Source organism: Pelophylax lessonae (genome assembly GCF_965119305.1).
Source record: "Pelophylax lessonae genome assembly, chromosome: 2".
Classification (NCBI taxonomy): Eukaryota; Metazoa; Chordata; class Amphibia; order Anura; family Ranidae; genus Pelophylax; species Pelophylax lessonae.
Window position 1 is genome coordinate 458380991 of NC_138769.1, and position 23327 is coordinate 458404317.

Sequence of the window (23327 nt, forward strand, 5' to 3'; positions counted from 1 at the left end):
AGGATGTTGTTCACTGCACCCCAAAAAGGATGTTGTTCACTCCACCCCAAAAAGATTGTGTTCACTGCACCCCACAAAGATTGTGTTCACTGCACCCCAAAAAGATTGTGTTCACTGCACCCCAAAAATGATTTTGTTCACTGCACCCCAAAAAGGATTTTGTTCACTGCACCCCAAAAAGGATGTTGTTCACTCCACCCCAAAAAGATTGTGTTCACTGCACCCCAAAAAGATTGTGTTCACTGCACCCCACAAAGGATTTTGTTCACTGCACCCCAAAAAGATTGTGTTCACTGCACCCCAAAAAGGATGTTGTTCACTGCACCCCAAAAAGGATTTTGTTCACTGCACCCCAAAAAGATTGTGTTCACTGCACCCCACAAAGGATTTTGTTCACTGCACCCCACAAAGATTGTGTTCACTGCACACCAAAAAGGATTGTGTTCACTGCACCCCAAAAAGATTTTGTTCACTGCACCCCAAAAAGATTGTGTTCACTGCAGCCCAAAAAGATTGTGTTCACTGCAGCCCAAAAAGATTGTGTTCACTGCAGCCCAAAAAGATTGTGTTCACTGCAGCCCAAAAAGATTGTGTTCACTGCAGCCCAAAAAGATTGTGTTCACTGCAGCTCACACACAGAAAAATGGATGTGGATCACTGACACCTGCCTATCTCCAATCCCACACCACACAGCAATATCGATTGTAGTTTGTAGAACACAGTTTCCCTAAAATTCAGCAGACTCTGTCCCTAACAGGATTGAGAAGAGATCGTAGATCAGGATTGAGTGCAGACCCCACCCCCCACACAGCAATATCGATTGTAGTTTGTAGAAGACACTGACCCTATATAATTCAGCAGACTCTATCCCTAAAATGCCTACAACTCGCCCTGCCTAAACACTCCGACCTGTCCCTCAATTCTATCCGGACACAAATGGTTTTTTCCTGCCTATCTTTCCCTAATCAGCAGCCAGCACGTTGATGTGTGCTCTGTCCCTGAATCTAAGCAGCATAATGACGCCGCTGCGGCTGCCTCGAACTTATAAAGACTTGGTCACATGCTTCAGACGGCCAATCACAGCTACTGAGACATTTGCAGGCATGGCTGGGATGGCTTAAGGCACACCAGTTAAACGATTGTTGATTGGCTGTTGAAAGCCCGCCATGAAAAGAGCGCCAAAGCATGCAAAACCCGGAAATAAAACGACCGAACACGGATTTTTACCCGAACATACAGTAAAGTGTCCGTGTCCGTGTTCGGGTACAAAAAATCCAATTATTCGGTACGAACACGAATAATACAGTCCGTGTTCGCTCAACACTAGTAGTAAGGGATCGAACTAAAGTCTTTTGCTTGTAGTATTCAACAACACACCCATCTGATCCTGGGACCTTTTTATTGGGAAGAGACTTAATAGCTTTAGTTATCTCTAGGTTCGTGAAAGTAGAGTTCAAAATCACTAATTGCCAATCGTCAGGCTTGGTAGCTGAACAGATTGTAAAAAGGATGTTATAGTAGAAGGAGATGGTTGTTCAGTGTTAGGGTCTGCAGATGTTGCAGGCCCTCTGTTAGTGTTGTTATGGTGTATTTTACTCCATTGTAGGTGACCAGCAGCTTTACAGGGTTGATTCATTGATAAACAATGTTGAGGTTTCCTAAGGCTGTGGTGATTGTGTTGAGATCCCAGCGTTTATGTATTGTGTATTGTGAAAGACCTGCAAAAATTTGGTGTGCGCATATGGATCTGGCACGGATTGTAAGAGCCTAGGTTTCTGCATTTTCTTATCTGTAAGTGTATGCACATTATTACGTCTAGTGGAACAGTGTTGGGTAGAAAAGGAGGCTTAGGCAGACGATGTATGCAATCGATCACTAGTTCCACACTAGTGAGATCTGGAAGCAGTGATTTCATTAGGCCCTTAGCATAGCCGGCTAACTCATGGTTTTTCACTACCCCTGACTTTATTACAGCATGACCAGTCTTCCAGGTCCTCCAATTTCCCTTTAATCGACGCTTGCTCCTTTAGATTATCCTCATGAGCGTCAACCAGGTCATTTACTGTTGCAGAAAAGCCCCCCATCTGATTTTTAATATGTGACACTCTGTTGGAGACTGAGGATATGTCAGAATGAAATTGCTGCATGATGGATATCATATTATTTTGTAGGAAATTTCTTAGGATGGTCAGCATCTCTTTAGGAGTGGTGTCCATAACTGGTTGACCATTGGTAGGAAATATGGCAAAGGGATCAGGTGTATTTCTAATGAAGATAGAGGTAATATTGTGCTGGCTTACCTCAGGATTGGCTTCTGAGGCTGTGTCTAGTCATATTCTTGCTTTGGCCGGGCTGCCGGCTTGTGGTGTGCCTGGGTGAGATGTTGGTAGTTGCTGAAGATCGCAAGAGCGATCCATTTCCCCGGAGATAATGCCTGTGTCTGCTCCAATGATGAAATCCTGGAGATGAGCAGGGAGAGGGATAGATTCTGCAGCCATGGTGCCATCTTGGCTGCCTCCTGTGGCTGGCTGGAGGAGGAAGGCAGTGATATTTTTAGGGTGTTTGTCTCCCTTGCTTTTTAGAGGAACGGCGCTAGCAACCTGTAGGGTGAGGGGAGCTACTGGGTGTGATTGCTGCCAATAATGAGGTCCCAGCAAGCCGTTATGTGTTGCTAGTCTGGAGCCACTCATGGAGCTCCGAAGAAAGCATCCATGCTGCCCGAGTGCCAGCCAAGGCCATTGTTATTTTAGAAATCAAATTCCTAAATTTGGCCCAGAATGACCTAATCTTGGGGCATTCCCACCAAATGTGGATATGAGAGCCTTGTTGCCTGCAGCCCTGCCAACATCTATCCGAGACTCAGGGTAATGCAGCAGCTAACATCTTCAGGACCCTGTACCACCTAGATAAAGTTTACAATTAGTCTCCGGGTATTTTAGTGCTTATCAAAGATATGTGTGCCAATCTTAACGTATCAATTTCTGTAAATCTGTTAAATGATGCTCTAGCTCTGTTTCCTACATCCAAAAAAATCTAGGGCCTGTGGACCACGTCTGTTCAACAATCTATGAGATATAGAGAACAATCACTATCCGTAAGCTGTTTATGCCGCAGAGATTCAAAATCATTGAGATGTTCCGCCTTTCTAATCCCCTGTAGGTGTAACGCTCCTGCGTTTTACGTATGATGTGGATTTTCAGCTGCAGAAATATTCCACTTCAGTAGTCATGTAGAGAAACGCTGAGACACCAATCCCAACTCTCAATGACTCATCATGTGTGGATGATCTCAATTCAGCAAGTAAATACACACACTCAATAAGATGTTTCCTAGAGTGACTTATGTATATAGTAACACAGTGATGATAGGCTGAAGAGACAGGTTGGGTAGAGATGGTAGATGACAGACACTTGAAAGGAAATGTTCTTGAAAGTAAGATAGTAGCAGATGGGATGCAGATAGGTTTAGCAATCATGTATGGTAGTAGATGACAGAGTAGCAGGTGGACATACAAGAGAGATCAACCCAGTGCAAGAACAGGTGGTAGTAGGCTCAAGAGCTAGCAATCTTAGATAATGCAGATGTAGTAATAGTCCTTAGTATGCAGAGCTAGATAGTGTAAGCTTTAGTATAAAGGTTATAGAGGTTTCCCCTGTGGGGTACTTATCACTAATAGCAATGTAGCAGAGGAGAGGTTCGGCAAGAGCGGATGATCCGGTAGCGGGATACAGGGATCAGCGCAGCGTGGCTCCTACAGCGAGGTATGCTTGCAAGCATGAGAGCTTCAAGACAGGTTAGCATCAAGGCACAAAGCAGTTTGAACGAACACATGTGAGTGAGAGCCGGCGATCTAAATAGCCATCCAGTCCGGCGCTCAGTGATGACAGCATCAGTCTTAAAGGTGTATGCGCACCTTACCAAAAGAGAATGGTGGGGCGCATACACTTATGAAAGAGTAATTAGGGTACCCAAAGGTACCAGAACATTACAGTACCCCCCCCCCCTTAAGGCCGGCTCCTGAAGGCCTCTGGAGCTGGTTTGTCTGGGTACTTCGCATGAAAATTGCGGATTAATCTAGAGGCATGTATGTCAGAGGTGTTTAGCCAGGTGTCGTCTTGGGGCCCATAGTTCTTCCATCGAACCAAGTACTGAAGTCTTCCTCTGTGAATACGAGAATCCAGAATCTCTTTTATCTCGTATTCTTCTCCACCTTCAACTTGTACAGGAGGAGGAGGTGGGATAGTAGGCCTTATTCCTTGGTCAGGAACATGGGGCTTCAGTAGCGACACATGGAAAATGGGATGTATTTTGAGGTCTATTGGCAATGTAAGCTGTACTGCAGCTTTTCCAATAAGTTTCTTGATTGGGAAAGGTCCCAAGAACAGAGGTCCAAGCTTTTTGCTAGGGATTTTCAGTCTTAAATTTTTTGTTGAGAGCCAAACGAGGTCCCCGATAGCGTACTGAGGAGAAGGTCTTCTGCGAAGATCATAGTACTTCTTTTGTTGACTATGAGCGTGTGCAATGGTAGTATTAAGCAAACCCAGAGAGTCCTTTATTTGGATAAGATAGTCTGAAGCTACTGGGTTATTTGAAGGAAGGATGCGTGGTGGAAGAATAGAGTCAGGGGTACTGTGTTGCCACAGACAATTTTTATACATCCCCAGAACTGTTTGAGTTACTTCTACAACACAAGGCGGATGCGTTTGGGACCGTTAGAGCTAACCGGCGGCGTGACATGCCCCCCACCTTTGCCAACAAAAAGCTCAAGCCCGGAGAAATAGTTGCCTGGCAGAAAGGAAAAATGTTGGCACTGAGATGGCGTGACAAAAAAGATGTCTGCCTGATGAGTACCATCCACAACATCTCTACTGTCATGGTACATACAAAAGGTGGAAAAGATGTTATGAAACCACAACTGGTCATGGATTATAACAACACCATGGGAGGTGTGGACAGAGCTGACCAGGCCATGACTTTCTATCCGGCAATGCGGAAACAACAAAAAAATATTATAAAAAATTATTCAGGCATCTCCTGGAACAGTGTTTGTGGAAAGCATTCATTCTCCTAAAAAAGAAGAGTGACAGGCCTGTGGTTCATGCGGACTTTGTGTGGAAAATTGCTGAGCTCATATTTCTCAGGCACCAAACACCAACAGTAAGTAGATCCAGACGCCATGCTGCTGGTGTTGTGAACCCTGAACGCCTGACCGGTCGTCACTTTATGGACCACATTCCACCAACGGAAAAGAAGTCTGCACCCACAAGGATGTGTGTGGTTTGCTGTTCCAAACGTGACGACACTGGACGAAAAATCAGAAAAGAAACGTGGTACTACTGTTCTGACTGTGACGTTGGACTTTGTGCTGTACCCTGTTTCAAAATTTCCCACACCCGGGACGTTTATTGAAGCAATATGACCACTAATATTGCATCCTTTTTGGAAAAAAAAAATAGTGCATTCTTGTTTGACAAAAAAAAATGTCAGTGTTTTTGATTACGTTATTTACTATCATTTATTGAATAAAACGTGTTATTTTTGGAGAAAAAAAAGTGTTATTATTATTATATTATTATTTGTTATTATTTTATAGTTATTTATTATATTATAATTTAGGATTTTGTGTTTCAAACTTTATCATACCCGGGATGTTATAAAGAAGAAGGCACAGTAAAAATAAATCATATATAAATAGTTGGTTTGGGCTGCTCATCCTTAAGAATTACTAGCAAAATAATGGTACCGCTTTCAGCACCTAAAATCCGAAATAATCATACCGCTAGGCAGGTTAAGAAATACCCAGTCTACCTTGTCAAATGCTTTCTTTGCCTCTGTGGACAGGGATACACTGGGCATTTGTGTTTTTTGTAGGGAAGCCCAATGAAATAAATGCAGAGCTCTTATTGAATTATCTCTGGCTTCCCTGCCCTTAATGAACCCAGTACTTTGTTATATTTTGGTATTTTCAATAAAATACTTGAACAAGAAAGAAATCATGCAACCATTTAAAAAAAAGGCCCATGCCAAAAGGAAAATTTCCCAGTGTAAACGTTTATAAAAATACTCCAGATCTTCACCACTGTGCATCTTTTCCACTTTCCGGTGATCACTTAAACTTGCCCACTGTGTCATGATCATCCACACTTTCCATGCATCAAGTGCACTCACCTTTTTAGGTGGACCTCAAAGTGTGCGTGTGTGAAGTCTATGAATGCTTTACAAATCTTTGCATATCCTGGATTCTTCCTCTCAAACACTTGATCTTCTCTTCCATATTCCCGCAGTAATATTTGCTCATGCCAATGCCACTGCCCCAATAGTATAATATGTAATCATTTACTGGCAGCACACAATGGGTTTTACTCACATGACAAAAAACATGTACCAGGTTATCTGCAAATGATAGGAGAGCGGTTTCTCACATCTCCCTCTCCTTTTTCTTACAAGCTCTCCCGGGAGTACTGCCTACTGTGGTAATGTCACAGCCCCACCTCCTTACTCAATATGTCAGGTTCTTTGAAGAAGTCCTCATTTGATCATAATGCATAAGGAGACAGGGCTGTGACATTACCATGGTAGGCAGTACTCCCTTGAGAGCTTGTGGGAGACAGGAGAGAGAGATGTGAGAAACCGCTGTCAAAAATAAATACTGTTACACCAGAAAATACTATATTCCAGCTACTGTAGAAGTCATTTTCTGTTTGCTCACAGTTGAGAACTGCTGGTAAAAATTGCCAGGTAAGCATAGCAATACTTTTTCCAAATATGCACTTACCAAAATTACAGGTAAGTGGGTCCAGACAATCCACTCCACTATCATTAATGCTGTGTTTCCTATTAGAAAAAAAATAGCAAGTAGTGTGTATGTTGCATATTTGGTGATAACTTGAAATATTGGCTGTTCTGGTAGCAGATTTTCAACCTGGTCCTTTTTTCTTTTAACATACTAACCCAACACTCACACCTTAACTGTAACATCATACCCCTTAAAAAGATTTTTAAGGCCCATTCCCACCTTTGTATGCATGAACGCACATGTTTTCATGTGCAGAGGCACATTTCATTAAGGAAGCATATTTATTATGAATGAGCACTCAACGTGTCTCAGCTTTTGAAAAAGCAGCATACCTCAATGCACAGAAAATTCACAGCTGTATGTTGCAGTGTGTTATAGTCCAGCTCTGTTTGTGCCTACTGTATATGTATCCATATTCAGAATGAATGTCAGTGCATTGCAAGGCAAATAAATAAGGGTTTTAGCACAACTTACCAGAATGCAAAGGTGTGAATGGCCCCCGAAGGCCAACATTACCACTTTTAAACAGTTTCCAGTTGTTTACTTTGGAATCTCTTCACAAAATATATTACAAAGTGTTTCTGCTGCAACACATTCTTTTCCTAACCAGTTAGTATTTACTATCCAAAGTATATTATCTGCTTCATGCTTTAGTAAAATAAACAAAAAGCCATCAGTAAGCTCAATGATCTGAAAAATTAAAATAAATCTCTCTTCATTTTGTGCACTAAAGTAACTGTTTGCAGATGTACACAAAAGCCTAAATGTAGAGATGTAATCTTTCATAGATTTTTGTTTGGTAATTTGTTTAAATTTATTTGTTTGGTGGGAGGGGGGACTTTTCTTGGATGGAGGTTAGAGGAAAGAAAGAACACTAAAGTCTAATAGAGGTACAGTACCTCTGAAATAGCCAATTTAGCAAAACTTCCTTAAACTACAAGGGTGGAATCCAAGTTCAAACATGTGTCTCTAGTAATGGGTGAGGTAAGGATGGGTTGGGACCTCTATTATGGTTTTATTCCTATCTGTGTATCCATGTGGGAGATTTATGCTCAATTTGTTCTGATGACTTTTATCACTGGTTGTCACCAGAACAGGCATAAAGTGGAACTGCCTTAGTTTGGGATGTCAGATCTGATTATCACAAATTCGATTTTCTGAAAACTTCATGTTGTGTCTCTGAGGCAGAGGTTTCATCTATTACTCTAATTTTAACTACACAATCAAATTATACATTATACAATATACAATCATGTTGACATACTTTTAAGGGAGCAATTCACCCAGAAGTGATGTGACATTTACAGGGTTGTGTATGCCTAATCATACAGGCTTATTTTTAGGAAATACAATTGTCAAGTTTTCCCACCACTGACCCTTAAAGCTTAATAAGTTAAGTATTACCGCTTTCCATACCAAATGATAGGATTTTTTTTTTACAAATTTAAAAGAGAAGTATTGGGTCAAAAACATTTACACTCACCTAGGTGGATGTGGCATCAATCCGATGTTTGATCTGTCCCCCATCGTCTCTGCACTGAGAACTGGGCGATCAAAGACTGCTGATCTCTCAGTTCTCTGCCTCCATGGAGGTCAGTCACTAGCTCTCTGCTTTGCCCCTCCAGTGCTCATTGCAGTGCTGGGCTGTGTAGAGGGCGGGAGAAGCTGGCTCACTAGGGCCAAAATAGCTTTGGCCTTACTTGTCCTTCAATCTGGGGAACTAGTAATTACAGGGTTGACCATAACGTGTTGTCCCTCCCCAAATGTATAGGAGGAGAGGGAGATCCAAAAATACTTTTTTATTATCAAATCCCAACATTGACGAGAATAGTGGACTTATACCAAAAGGAGCCATTTGGGTAATTATAGAACAATTACTGATTCATCTTGAAGTAAATGTACTCCCATTGATAGAACCTGTAAAAAGAAGGGGATTTCTGACTCTCCATCACCTCCTCACTCATTCTCTTCTCCAAACCTGAGATTATTTGGTTGCCAGCCTAGCTTTTTCTTCCTAATTGGATCTAATGAACCCTTTTCAGACAACAGGTCTTCACCATGGCTATGCACAGTAACACCCTTGACATTTGGAACAAATTCTTAACCTATAGACTAGTAAGCATTTTAGTAAAAAGGAGAATTGCCCTCTCTATCTCTGAATCAAATGAAACCCCTATGTCTCAATAGATGACCTATCAGCAAGTCAAATCCTTTTTGTCATCACTCCGCCACCACGATCATTTTTTTTTTTTAATTCTTTTTATTTGGTTTTCAGAAAAAAGACACAAAAAACATACATACACAATGATATGACGCAATTGTACATATCACAACGTCTCATACAATAGAAAGGAGGATAACAATGTTTTCAAACAAACAAGTAAGTTATAATGCCATCTAATAAACATACATGTGAGGCCTATAGCCCCCAAATAGATTTGTTCACAGGGAGTAAATTAGTAACCAAACTTCTTTAGCCAACATCCTAGAATATATTTCTGCAATAGCATGGTCGGGTGGGGAAGGGGCGGAGGGGCTTACGACCCATTTCTACACTGTCTTAGTAGATAGTAATTCTTATACCTCGAGGAGGGTGCCCCACCTAGGGAACATGCTGCCACCCCCCAGTGTGAGTCTAGCTTCTCTCCGCCATGACCCCCCCGTACCCCCCGCCCACTAACAATTGGGCTCAGCAAGAACTATGTTTAGGGAAGTAATCGTTCCAGATCGACCATTTGGCCTGAAACTGTCGCACCTTAAGTTCAGTGAAGGCTAGGGTTTTTTCATAGATATAAGATTCTCCTACAAGTTGAATGACCTCCCTCTGAGAGGGGATATCTACACATTTCCACTTGCGTGCTATGGACAATCTAGCAGCAAAAAGGATGTTTTGGACAACCGTCCTAAATTGGGGGGGGGGGTACATGTCCACATTAATACCTAAGATGGCCTGTTCAACTGTCACTCTATTTAGTATTCCCGTTATGGATGCAATAAGTTTTGATACAGAGGTCCAAAAACTTCTCAGAGAAATACATGACCACATTACATGTAGTAGGGTACCCACCTGACCACACTGTCTCCAGCATAGGTTAGACGCTTCTGGAGAGTATTTGGCAATAGTGTATGGTGTTTTGTACCACCTGAGATGTAGTTTTTGAAGCCCTTCCCTGAAGTTGGAGCATCTAGTATGTGTTTGAGTAAGCTTATAGGAGTTTAGCCATTGCTTAGTGGTGAACTCTTGATTAAGTTCGCCCTCCCATTTGAGATGATGGGTGTTTTTAACAAATGACCTTTTATCCTGGAGAGCTGTGTAGAACGTGCCTATACCTTTGAGTTGTTTGCATGTCCCAAAACATAGGGAATGAATCTGTGCGGGTATAGAGATATCCGTCGCATCCAGGCTAGAAATCAATTGCGACACCCTGCGGAACGTGAGAAACTCCCTGGCAAAGGAGGGGAACTTCACACACCTAGTGACAAAGGAGGAGCTGTCCTGATGTTGTTTAAAGTCTTGGATTGTGTGCAGGCCATAAGATGGCCAGTGGTTTACTCTCAGGTTCGGGGAGAGGAAGGAGAGGGTCGTCAGAGGGACAGGGATATCCACTCTGCGACCTGCTGTGGCACTGTGGGTAAAAAAATACTGCCAGGCTTGTATCGTGGCACTTAAAGTCGGGTGTACTACAGAAAATGTGCGTCTAGATAGTGGAATGCTAAGTATCAGTTCAGCTAAGGACCCGTGTGGCACCTCCGACTTTTCTATCCGGGTCCAGCTGGGAGCTTGATCTGGTTTTAACCAATATAGAGACTGCGTGAGGATGGCTGCCATATGGTAATCCCTTATGTCTGGAACCCCCATACCTCCCACCAGGGGATGTCTGACTAAAAGCTTATGGGAACAGCAGGGTTTTTTCCCGGCCCACAAGAACCTGGAGACTACGGACTGTACTGTGTGATAGAATGCTTGGGGAAACTTGATGGGAAGCGCCCTGAATAAATATAGGAGCTTCGGGAATGTTAGCATTTTAAATGCCGCATTTCTGCCCGACCAAGAGAGGAAATGCTTGCCATATCTGTTGATGTCACCTGTCAAGGTGGTCATAAATGGGGTGAAATTAGACTTAAACAAATCCCTCGTATTGCTAGTAAGCTTGACTCCTAAGTAATCAATGCGGCCCTGACTCCACTGGAAGGGTACTAAACGTTTGATCTCTGTTCGCATGTTGTCATTGATTCCCACCCCCAGCATGTGTGACTTAGTGTCATTGATTTTGTAGTATTAAAAATGGAGTGAAATTCCTGAAGAACTTCCTGAGCTGTAGTAAGGGAGGTTATTGGGGCTGTCATAGATAAGATAACATCGCCTGCGAACAATGATATCTTATTTGGAAAACCATGGATGTCCAGACCCCTGATTCCCGGGTGGTTTCTAATCCTTTCCGCCAAAGGCTCCATCAAGAGAACGGAGACCAATGGGGAAAGTGGGCACCCTTGCCTGGTCCCATTAGTGATATCAAATTTTGTAGAGAACATACCCTCCGTGTAGACATAGGCTGAAGGTTGAGTATATAGAGCCATAATCGCGTCCAAAATCTCACCCCCCATGCCGAAATGTTGCAAAACTTTATATAGGTATCCCCAATGAATCCTGTCAAAGGCCTTTTCGGCGTCAAGGGACAGGAACACTGTGGGCGTATTAGTGGATTTGGCATGGTGGATGAGATTCAGGAGGCGTCTTGTAGCGTCAGTAGCCTGACGGCCCAGTACAAAACCCACCTGATCCTGTTTAATGAGGTCAGGCAGGAACCTAGCCAACCGGTTAGCCAAAATTTTTGCGTAGACCTTCAGATCCACGTTCAGTAATGATATGGGTCTGAAATTCTTCGCACAATCCGGGGGTTTCCCCGGTTTAGGAAGCGTTATCACAGTAGCCTCCAACATTTCTGGAGGAAAGGAGGCAGACGAGGCAGCTTTGTGGAACACATCCTGGAGCCTTGGGGCTAAAGTCTGTACATATTGTCTATAGTATTCTGAAGAAAACCCATCAGGGCCAGGAGCTTTATTTAAGGGTAGTGATAGAATCGCGGTGGAAATTTCTGCTGCAGAGATAGGAAGGTTTAAGTCCGACAATGCTGACGGAGTCAATTTGGGCAAGGAAACTGATGCCAGAAAGTTATCTATGTCTTCTGGGGATGGTTGGGGAGTGGACATGTCGTCTTTCAAATTGTAAAGGGAGACATAGTATTGACTGAAGGCATCCGCGATGTCTTTGGGGTTGGTCAAGGCCTGTCCAGTCGAGTGGTGAGTTAGTTTAGAGATACGCTGTCGGACACGTTTGTCTTTTAGATGGTTGGCTAAAAGTTTGCCAGCCTTGTTACCGTGAGCAAAAAAGTTGGCTTTCAGCTTACAGATTTGAGTTTGATGCTGTCCAAGTAACAGCAAGCGCAACTCATTTTGGGCCTGCGTCAACTGGTCAGTGATGTGCGGAATCGGGTTCTGTTTGTTAAGGGATTCTAACTGTTGGATTTTTTGTAATAGGTCTTCCAACCGCTGCCTCCTCTGCCTCCATTTAGCTGCACTCTTAGACATGAGGAAACCTCGCATAAATGCCTTATGAGCGTTCCAAATTGTGAACGGGCAAGTTTCCCCATTACCATTGGTGCGGAAGAATTCCACCAGGGCCACTTGGACCTCGGAGGAAGTCCTTGGGTTACAAAAGATATTGATGTTGTTTTTCCATCTGTTGGCTCTCGTGGAGCAGGCCTGGGGGCCTATAGTCACTGAAACTGGTGCATGGTCTGACCATGTAATTTGGCCTATGGCAGATTCCACTAATTTTTGTAGCAAAAATTTATCAGTTAAGATCATATCAATCCTGGAGTATGAGGAATGTACTTTAGAGAAAAAGGAAAAGTCTCTCTCCGTAGAGTGATGACATCTCCAGACGTCTTGTAGGTTAGAGGAAATCAAAAATTTGGATAAATCCGCTTTGCGGGGGTGCATTGGATGGTCTCTGGAAATGTCTTGGCGACAATTAGCTACTAAGTTCAGATCTCCCCCCAGCAGTACAAATCCTGAAGTATCAGGTTTAATGTGTTTCCACAGCTTTTTCAAAAAGGAATTTTGGTTAGCATTGGGGGCATAGACATTGATGATGGAATACGCACCACCACGATCATTTGATGTCTCAATTGTTCTCTTTTTATGGCCTTTTCATACAATATTCTCCCCTTGACCAATGTAGTCTCTCAATATACACCATTCTTTTACAGATTTTCCATCCCAATCTCTCTCTTGATATCAAAACCTGGTTCAGGGAATTGGGCACACCCATAAACCTTTGAATACTGGTAAAAAGCATTCATGTTCACAAACTGCTGTTAAATACCTAGCAAAGCTCAGAAGAAAAACCTGAAAATCTTACAAGATGGTATAGATGGCCTACCATCCTCCACATCCTATATCCTTTTCTTCCTCATACTTGTCAGTGATACCAAACACACAGGGACTATGGCACACATTTGCTAGGCATTACCACAATTAAACAGTTTTGGAACTCTGCCCTATCTCTATACCATGTGGGTAATGAGATCTCAAATCCTTCTGAAGTCACCTTGCTTTTTACAGACATATTATGTAATTTTCTTATGGCAGACAACATTTGCCATTGGTGACCATCTCACTAACTTTCTGTTTCTGAATGAATCACTATTAGGCAGATGTAGTGCCTGACACCTTAAGCTTGTGATAAAAATTGAATTCTTTACAACTACTTGGACAGCGTAAACAATCTTTAATGATTATCAGGACTTTCACGATCTTCCATCTACATATGGAACATGTTACTTCCCTCCTCAAACTTTAATCCTACTGCCCCATTTCCCCTTTTCTTACCTTATGTTATCTTGCCTAGATTCTCCCTACCAAATATCTATTCTCCCCCACAGACCTTACATATGTATCCCCTTCTCTACATATCAACCATCCTTCCAGTTTATCCCCAGCCACAATACTTGTTGTTACCTTCATGTGAAAGACAGAGGATTATCTGTTTTGTTGTAACCTTCTCGTCCACTACTGAATCACAGTTATCCTACAGTCATCCTACAATCTCCCCATTCTCCTTTCAAATGGTATTTATCTGTTGCTAAATTTGATTACCAGTTATATTCATTATATATGTACAACAATGGAAAAAGATAATATATTCTTTGAAAAATTATACTCTGTGTATTCTGTACAAAGTTTGCTGAATAGTTAAAACTTCTGTTAGACATATGATGCTGACACTGTAGTTCTTGCATAGAGATATATATTCTCCCCTGTATAATCAGAAAACTAAAAAAAAAAATCAAATCATACAAAAAAGTTTCAAAAGTTTGAGTCACTGGTCTATTAAAAGTATAGAAATCAGGAGTACTGACTCACCTTTCAACTTAATAGCTTTAAAGCTTGAATGTAAATCATTTTTGCTCATATTTCCATGACAAATGGGCACAAATTTAATGAGAATTGGAAAAATAAGATATTTTAGAGCATTTTTCCCATATAGGGCCTGAGTTAACAAACTTTAGTGAATAAGCAGTGCTGGATTTAAAAGGGGGCAAAAGGGAAATTGGCCTGGGCCCCCTGCCAGAGGGGGGCCCCAGACTGTAAAAAAAAAAATGTTAATTTTAAAATGAGTTTTATTATTTAAAAAAATAAGAAAGCGTGTGTGGTTGTTGTCAGGATACAAAATGGTTACTCCTGATTTCAGAGGCAAAGAAAGAGATTTATGGCAGATGTTTTAAATTTCAACTTCCCATATTATTTTACTAACCTAACTTACTGTATATTTTTTTAGAACAAATGTGATTTATCTTCCAGGTCACTTTTTTATTTGTCATATAATTTAATTTCTATGTTGAGCCCCTCCCCCCCCAACTTGAAATGCCCCCCAAGGTCTAAATCTGATACTGTGCATAAGATCCTACATATTGTAGAGATAACATTTAACTACAGCATAAGTAATTCTACTATCTTTTAGTGGACTATCTTTTTAGTCCACCAAAAGAATTATCATATTGTGACCACAAAATTAAGGCTCAACAACCCTTTTTATTTTGCTTGTGTTATGTGTGAAAGGCGTATACATCATTTTTTTAAAGAAATTTAGTGCTACCATCTGGATTTGTATTCATATAGAATAAATGGATAGTTATTTTTAAATGTGATATAGAGGTGAAAGAAAATGACAATGTGGTATTAGGATAAAAAAAAAAAAAAAACAACAACAAATAAAAAAAAAAAAAAAACATTGAATACACAGCAAGTACAAAAAAGTTAATACAACATACTGAACACAAAGATATACAGACTTGTTTAATAAGGTAAAAAGCAAAATGAATGTACAGTAACTTGCGGCAACCATTTAGAATAATTTTTCACTGGCCCTTACTTAAATGCACTGCAGTGTTTAGTGTTGTGACTTATGCATTTTGCACATATTAACAGCTGCTCATATTGCTTTATTGAAAATGCTCAATACTAAATGTCATCAGGCTATTGATTTTGCATTCTATAAACTTAAAGCTCTTAAAGCTAAACTCCAGGCAAATAAAAAAAGGAAAACAAGACACCATTGTATATATTTATTTAAAATATTTTAAAGTGATTTTAAATTCAACCAGTGATGGTTCCCAAATTGTTTGGATATCAGCTTTCTGCAATCCTCTATAAAGCAGTACTCAAACACAGCCAGGGTGGAACATCACTAGTGGCCAATCAAACTCTCCTGAGGTGAACTTGTACTGGCAGTGGACATGTTGGCAGGAGGACAAAACAGAGAAAATAGAGACATGGCCTCATTAGTGTACTGCTGCTCCTTCATTCTCCAATAAGTGGCTTGGCTTGCTGCTGTAATAGAGATCAAAGTTCTGGCTTGATATCTGGAAGGGTACCTACTGTATATAACAAGACTGACTGAATTCTAGTTTTGCAGTTCACAGTTCGGAGTCTACACTCAAATAATCCCAAAGGTTTTCGATCGGGTATGTCAGGACTCTGTGCCGGCCAGTCAAGTTCCTCCACCCGAAACTCACTCCTCCATGTCTTTATGGACCTTGCTTTGTGCACTGGTGCGCAGTCATATTGGAACTGGAAGGGGCCATCCCCAAACTGTTCCCACAAAGTTGGGAGCATGAAATTGTCCAAAATGTCTTAGTATGCAGATGCCTTAAGAATTCCCTTCACTGGAACTAAGGGGCCAAGCCCAACCTATGAAAAACAACCCCACTCGATAATGCCCCCTCCACCAAATGATTTGGACCAGTGCACAAAGCAAGGTCCATAAAGACATGGATGAGGGAGTTTGGGGTGGAGGAACTTGACTGGCCTGCCCAGAGTTTTGACCTCAAGTCGATAGAACCCCTTTGAAATGAATTGGAGCGTAGACTGCGAGCCAGGCCTTCTTGTCCAACATTGGTGCCTGACCACACAAATGCGCTTCTGGAAGCAAGGTCAAGCATTCCCATAGACACACTCCTAAATCTTGTGGACAGCCTTCCCAGAGAAGTTGAAGCTGTTATAGCTGCAAAGTGTGGGCCAACTTAATATCGAACCCTACAGACTAAGACTGGGATGCCATTAACGTTAATGCAGGTGTAAAGACATGTTTTCCAATACTTTTGACAATATAGTGTATATTATACTATATATACTGTATATGATAAAATACTGCTTGAGGGATGTCCTTCAGGGGGGCTTTAGATTTTAAACAGGCATTTTCAAGAATCCGTCAACTTGTTTTATGTACATAAACTAAAAACATAAATGTAGTGTCTACAAAAAAAGCTTTCCCACTCGACTCGTGTACCTGTACCACTCAAGCAAGCCCACATTACTTTGCAGTTTTCAGTACCAATATATTTAACAACAGGTAAAAGGATTCTGAAAGAGAGAAACCATGAAGGCTGTCATTTGTGACCTCTGTGTTTGAAAATGATAGTTGTTGACTTTAACACTTCCACCTTCAGTGGCAGGATATTTTTGCAGGGCACTGACACAAAAACTATAGGAGGCCAGACAACTAGGGGGATGTTACTAATGAGAGACTCCGTGTTTGTCTTACTGGAGATATTATTTCTGATTCTACCTTTTCTGTATGTTTCTTTTTGCAATCATCTAAACACATGACCGAGTAAGGTAATAAATGCCTTTAACTCTGAACTGAAATGATGTAGGAAAAGCAAAAGCGGTCCTTTATATTTCTGTGAAAGATGCTAGATTGGCAGGTATGCTGGAAGACATAATTTGCCATATTTGCCATAACATAAATTGTATAAATAAGGTAATTTAGTATTGTTTTCGCAAGCCCCCATACACACGATCAGAAAATTGTACACAAAATTCCAAGGAAATGTTCGATAATCTGATCATTAGTACACAGCTTTCGTCTGAAATTAGTCAAAGGGACAAACACGAAAACTTTTCTCGTATGATACCAGACCGTACGATTTTCATTTAATCTATACAGTCTTCATCCAAAAATACAATACCACGCCAATACAATACATTACATCACTTCCAAATTTTTATTCTTTGCTGCGAGAATTTTTGAATTTTAGTAACTGCTTCATTTTCGATATGGAGACTAGCATGCAAAACAAAAAAAAAACGGACGATCATTCATCCGATAATCTCATTGTGTCTACTAGGCTTTAGGCATGGTTATTAATGGGCAAGGACAGAATATTTCCTGTTGATCTGCCAAAAATCCAGTGATTCCCCTAAGGCCGGTTCCCACTAGTGTGATGGCAGACATTGCATGTGATTCGCACCGCATTGCTGTGTATATCACATGCAATGTCTGTGTGATGCAAATTCAGACATACAAACTGTATGGCTGAATTTGCATCGCATTCAGACCAAACTCGTGCAGGAACCTTTTTTTGTCTGCACCAGAATCAGATCGCAAGGCTATTCACACCCATGCGATCTGATTCTAAAAATTGCACTGCCTTTTGCAAATTGATTGCACGCATGTCATTAACTTAACATACATTTTGCAATCAGTTTACATGAACAGGTTGCGATTTTGATGCAGTGCTAATTTGCAGTGAATTCGCTGTGAATTTGCACCACATCTAATGTGAACTGGCCCTAACTTCCTGTTTGGGCTGACAACACAGTTCTTTTGCTGCCCTGAAACAGTGTTTTCATCCCTGCCTGATGGAGTACATAACTCTACATATGCATGTTAACTTCTGTCCCAGCAAAAGAATACTGCTGTCTTGACTTCCAAAGGCTTTTGTAAGATCATTCTGGTGAATGTACCTATGTAAATAGGAACTGACCTTCCAGCAGCTACCACTGCAAGAATTTTGCAAGCCTAGTAATGATATCAAAGTTAGCAATAAAAGCCATTTTGTTGCTTCAAAAGCAAAGTAAAAAAATATTGGAAAGAGATTCTTGGGTGTAAACTTGGGTAATGCCTGGACATATACATTGATGAGCAGTGGAATAGCAAGACTAGATTTGTGACTGGAGTGATAGTTTTTTAGCCCTGGGTCACATACTAATGTAGAGGAACTAAAGTGTCTGTTCAGTTTCACTCGGGACAATACATTTATTTATTTAAAAACACACAAAAGTGGTATAACCTACATTGTCTATAAATTAAAATAGTTCATTAAGGTTTTCCAGCAAGATGGTTAGCTATTCCAAAATGTTAACTCTCCTAAGCAGAGGATCAGTCAATGAAGCTCATTACATTGACAGATTTTCATGTAATTTATATACCTATTGTTACACTGTCCTGTTTTGGGTTCCATCACCAGATCTTTCCCTCTATGTGCAGCTGCCAACTTCCAGCCAATCACAAAGGAGCACTATTTTAGAGGGTTAGTGTGCGGACTGCTTAGTGTTTTAGCAATGTGTCCAAATGCAAGCAGATTTTTTAATAACCATAGCTTGTTGCCATTCCACAAGTGTGCACAATCTTAAAGCATGACATGTTAGGTATCTATTTACTCGCCATAACATCATCTTTCACATTATACATAAAATTGGCATAACTATTGTGTTGTGTGTTTTGTGAATTAATTTAACCACTTCCGCCCCGCCCACCGTACATTTACTGCGGCACTCTGCCGCTTACAGGCAAAGCGAGGTAGACCTACGTCGCTCGCCCACGAGACTGTAGGGGGTGAACGCGCGCCGCCGGCTTGTTCCCTATGGGAACACAAGTTCAGATGTTTTGCCTGCCTCAAAAGAACCCCAAAAAATGCCAAAAAAACGCTAGCGTCAAAAAAAAATGCCCAGGTGTGTTTTTGCTGGCATTTTTTGGGGGGTTTTGGAGGCAGGCAAAACATCAGAACTTGTGCACAGTACCACTATACACAAGTTCAGATGTTTTTCCTGACTGCAAAGAACCCAAAAAAATGCCTTCTATTAAACCAGCAAGGTGTTACAGCAGATAAGCCATATTCCTGTGCTTAAAGTTTTCTAATACAAACAATCTTTTTTTTATGGTTCTGGACATGCTACAGGGCTGAAACTTCACATGTACACTTTTTAGACCCCCCAGATCTGAAATCCAAAGTAAAAAAATCAAAAAATATCTTTTTTTTTTTTAAATTTTTCAATAATTTGGCTTTTTTTAATCAAAAATGAAAAATTTTAAGAACTTTTTTTGTGTGATTTTGTGTCTGGGGGGTCTAAAAGGTGTACCTGTGAAGTTACTTTTTCTAGTTCTGGACATGCTACAGAGCTGAAACTTCACATGTACACTTTTTAGACCCCCCAGACACTAAATCCAAAAAAAGTCATGCCTGCCTCCAAAAAATGCCAGATAAATGCAAGAAAAAAAGCCGTAGAGAAGCCGTATTCCTGTTGTAATAAAAATTATAAGAAAATGCTAATTTTTGGGGGGTTCTGGACCTGCTACAGAGCTGAAACTCCACATGTACACTTTTTAGACCCCCCAGATCTGAAATCCAAAGTAAAAATCAAAAAATCTCTTTTTTTTTTTTTAATTTTTCAATAATTAGAAACATAGAAACATAGAATGTGTCGGCAGATAAGAACCATTTGGCCCATCTAGTCTGCCCAATATATCTGAATCCTATGAATAGTCCCTGGCCCTATCTTATATGAAGGATAGCCTTATGCCTATCCCATGCATGCTTGAACTCCTTCACTGTATTTGCAGCTACCACTTCTGCAGGAAGGTTATTCCATGCATCCACTACTCTCTCAGTAAAGTAATACTTCCTCATATTACTTTTAAACCTTTGCCCCTCTAGTTTAAAACGGTGTCCTCTTGTGGTAGTTTTTCTTCTTTTAAATATGCTCTCCTCCTTTACCGAGTTGATTCCCTTTATGTATTTAAAAGTTTCTATCATATCCCCTCTGTCTCTTCTTTCTTCCAAGCTATACATGTTAAGGTCCTTTAACCTTTCCTGGTAAGTTTTTTCCTGCAATCCATGTACTAGTTTAGTAGCTCTTCTCTGAACTCTCTCTAGAGTATCTATATCCTTCTGGAGATATGGCCTCCAGTACTGCGCACAATACTCCAAGTGAGGTCTCACCAGTGTTCTGTACAGCGGCATAAGCACTTCTCTCTTTCTACTGCTTATACCTCTCCCTATACATCCAAGCATTCTGCTGGCATTTCGTGCTGCTCTATTACATTGTCCTCCCACCTTTAAGTCTTCTGAAATAATTACTCCTAAATCCCTTTCCTCAGATACTGAGGTCAGGACTGTGTCAAATATTCTATATTCTGCCCTTGGGTTTTTACGCCCCAGGTGCATTATCTTGCACTTATCCACATTAAATTTCAGTTGCCAGAGTTCTGACCATTCTTCTAGTTTTCCTAAATCCTTTTCCATTTGGCATTTCCCTCCAGGAACATCAACCCTGTTACATATCTTTGTGTCATCAGCAAAAAGACAAACCTTACCATCGAGGCCTTTTGCAATATCACTTATGAAGATATTAAACAAAATTGGTCCCAGTACAGATCTGGTCTTGTTCTGAATGTTCTCCATTGACTACAACCCTCTGTTGTCTGTCACTCAGCCACTGCCTAATCCACTCAACAATATGGGAGTCCATGCTCAATGACTGTAGTTTATTGATAAGTCTTCTATGTGGGACAGTGTCAAAAGCCTTACTAAAATCTAGATATGCAATGTCTACTGCACCTCCACCGTCTATTATTTTAGTCACCCAGTCAAAAAAATCTATAAGATTTGTTTGACATGATCTCCCTGAAGTAAACCCATGTTGTTTTTCATCTTGCAATCCATGGAATTTAAGATGTTCCACAATTCTATCCTTTAATAGGGTTTCCATTAATTTGCCTACTATTGATGTCAGACTCACTGGTCTATAGTTGCTCGATTCCTCCCTACTACCTTTTTTGTGAATGGGCACGACATTTGCCAATTTCCAATCTTCCGGGACGACTCCTGTTACTAATGATTGGTTAAATAAATCTGTTAATGGTTTTGCCAGCTCACCACTAAGCTCTTTTAATAATTTTGGGTGTATCTCATCAGGACCCTGTGACTTATTTGTCTTCACTTTAGACAGCAATCTTAGAACGTCTTCCTCTGTAAAGACACATGCATCAAACGATTCATTAGTCATCCTTTCAAGTGGAGGTCCTTCTTCTTTTTCTTCTGTAAAAACTGAACAGAAGTATTCATTAAGGCAGTCGGCTAGCCCTTTATTCTCTTCTACATACCTTCCGTCCTTTGTTTTTAATTTAGTTATTCCTTGTTTTAATTTCCTTTTTTCATTTATATATCTGAAGAATGTCTTATCCCCCTTTTTCATAGACTGAGCTAGTTTTTCTTCTGCCTGCGCTTTAGAAGTTCTTATAACTTGCTTGGCCTTTTTCTGCCTAATCTTGTAGATTTCCTTATCTTCATTGCGCTGGTTTTTTTTTATAATTACAAAATGCTAGCTTTTTATTTTTAATGATTTGGGCCACTTCTGCTGAGTACCACAGTGGTCTCTTCCTTTTTTTGCTTTTACTGACAAGTCTAATGCAATTTTCTGTTGCCTTCAATAGTGCACCTTTTAAGTAGTCCCATTTCTCCTGGACTCCATGTAATCCGTTCCAGTCTGATAAGGACTCATTTATGACTAATTTCATTTTTGAAAAGTCTGTTTTTCTAAAATCTAAAACTTTTGTTTTTGTGTGGTGTGATTCTTTCACAGTTCTTATATTAAACCACACTGACTGGTGATCACTAAATCCCAAGGTTTCGCCTACAATGACATCATATACCGAATCCCCATTTGTGAATACCAAATCCAAAATAGCCTCCCTCCGGGTTGGCTCCTCAACCACTTGTTGCAGAGACAACCCCAGTAGGGAATTTAGAATATCTGTACTCCTGGTAGAACTTGCTATTTTGGTTTTCCAGTTTATATCTGGAAGATTGAAATCTCCCATAATGATAACTTCTCCTTTCATTGTCATTTTAGCTATTTCTTCAACTAGTAGATCATCTAGTTCTTTAACTTGACCAGGTGGTCTATATATCACACCTACCCAAGTTACTGCATGATTAGCAAACTGCAACGTAACCCAAACTGACTCTATGTTGGCCTCACCAAATTGTATTAGGTTAGATTTAATGCTATCTTTCACATACAGGGCCACTCCTCCTCCTTTCTTGCCTTCTCTGTCTCTTCTGTATAAAGAGTATCCTGGTATGGTTATGTCCCAGTCATTTCTTTCATTAAACCATGTCTCTTAAACAGCCACTAAATCTACATTCTCAGATGCCATTATTGACCCAAGTTCATTGATTTTTTTACCTAAACTGCGAGCATTTGTAGACAGGACTCTGAGCCTATCATTTCTTAACCTCTGTGCTTCTGACCTGTTCTGGCATTGTTTCGGGGGGCAATTGGACTCTTGTATTTTCACTCTTTTGCCCCCCCTTCCTAGTTTAAATACTCTTTCGCAAATTCTTGGAGTTGTTCACTAAGTATATTTGTTCCTTTGAGAGAAAGATGCAAACCATCTTTTTTGTACAGTTCCTTTCTATTCCAAGTAGAGCTATCATGAGAAACAAAGCCAAATCCTTGCTCTTGACACCATTTACTAAGCCATATGTTGAACTCCTTTATGCGCCTCTGCCTATCATTTTGAACAATATGCACAGGCAGAACTTCAGAAAATGAAATGGTGGATGCAAAATCCTGTATGTCATTTCCAAGTGTGATAAAAGATTTTTTCACCTCTGACACTTCATTGCAAGCCAGGTCTTTTGTCCCTAGTTGGACAAGAACATCCACGTCCCCTTCCTGCTTTGCTTGCTTAACAATATTAATAATACGTCTTCTATCTCGCCTAGCAGTAGCACCAGGGAGACATCTCACAAAACCATTTGTGGCTTTTTTTATCAAAAATGACAATTTTTAAGAACTTTTTTTGTGTGATTTTGTGTCTGGGGGGGGGGTCTAAAAGGTGTACCTGTGAAGTTTCAGCTCTGTAGCATGTCCAGAACCAGAAAAAAAAAAGGATTGT

At 40.7% G+C, this 23327-nt stretch overlaps 1 protein-coding gene across 1 annotated transcript in view; it reads left to right on the top strand.

Moving 5' to 3' along the window:
* GABRG3 (gamma-aminobutyric acid type A receptor subunit gamma3) overlaps positions 1 to 23327 on the top strand; it is a 1042113-nt gene that overhangs the window by 491467 nt on the left and 527319 nt on the right. The gene's annotated exons all lie outside the window — the stretch shown is intronic.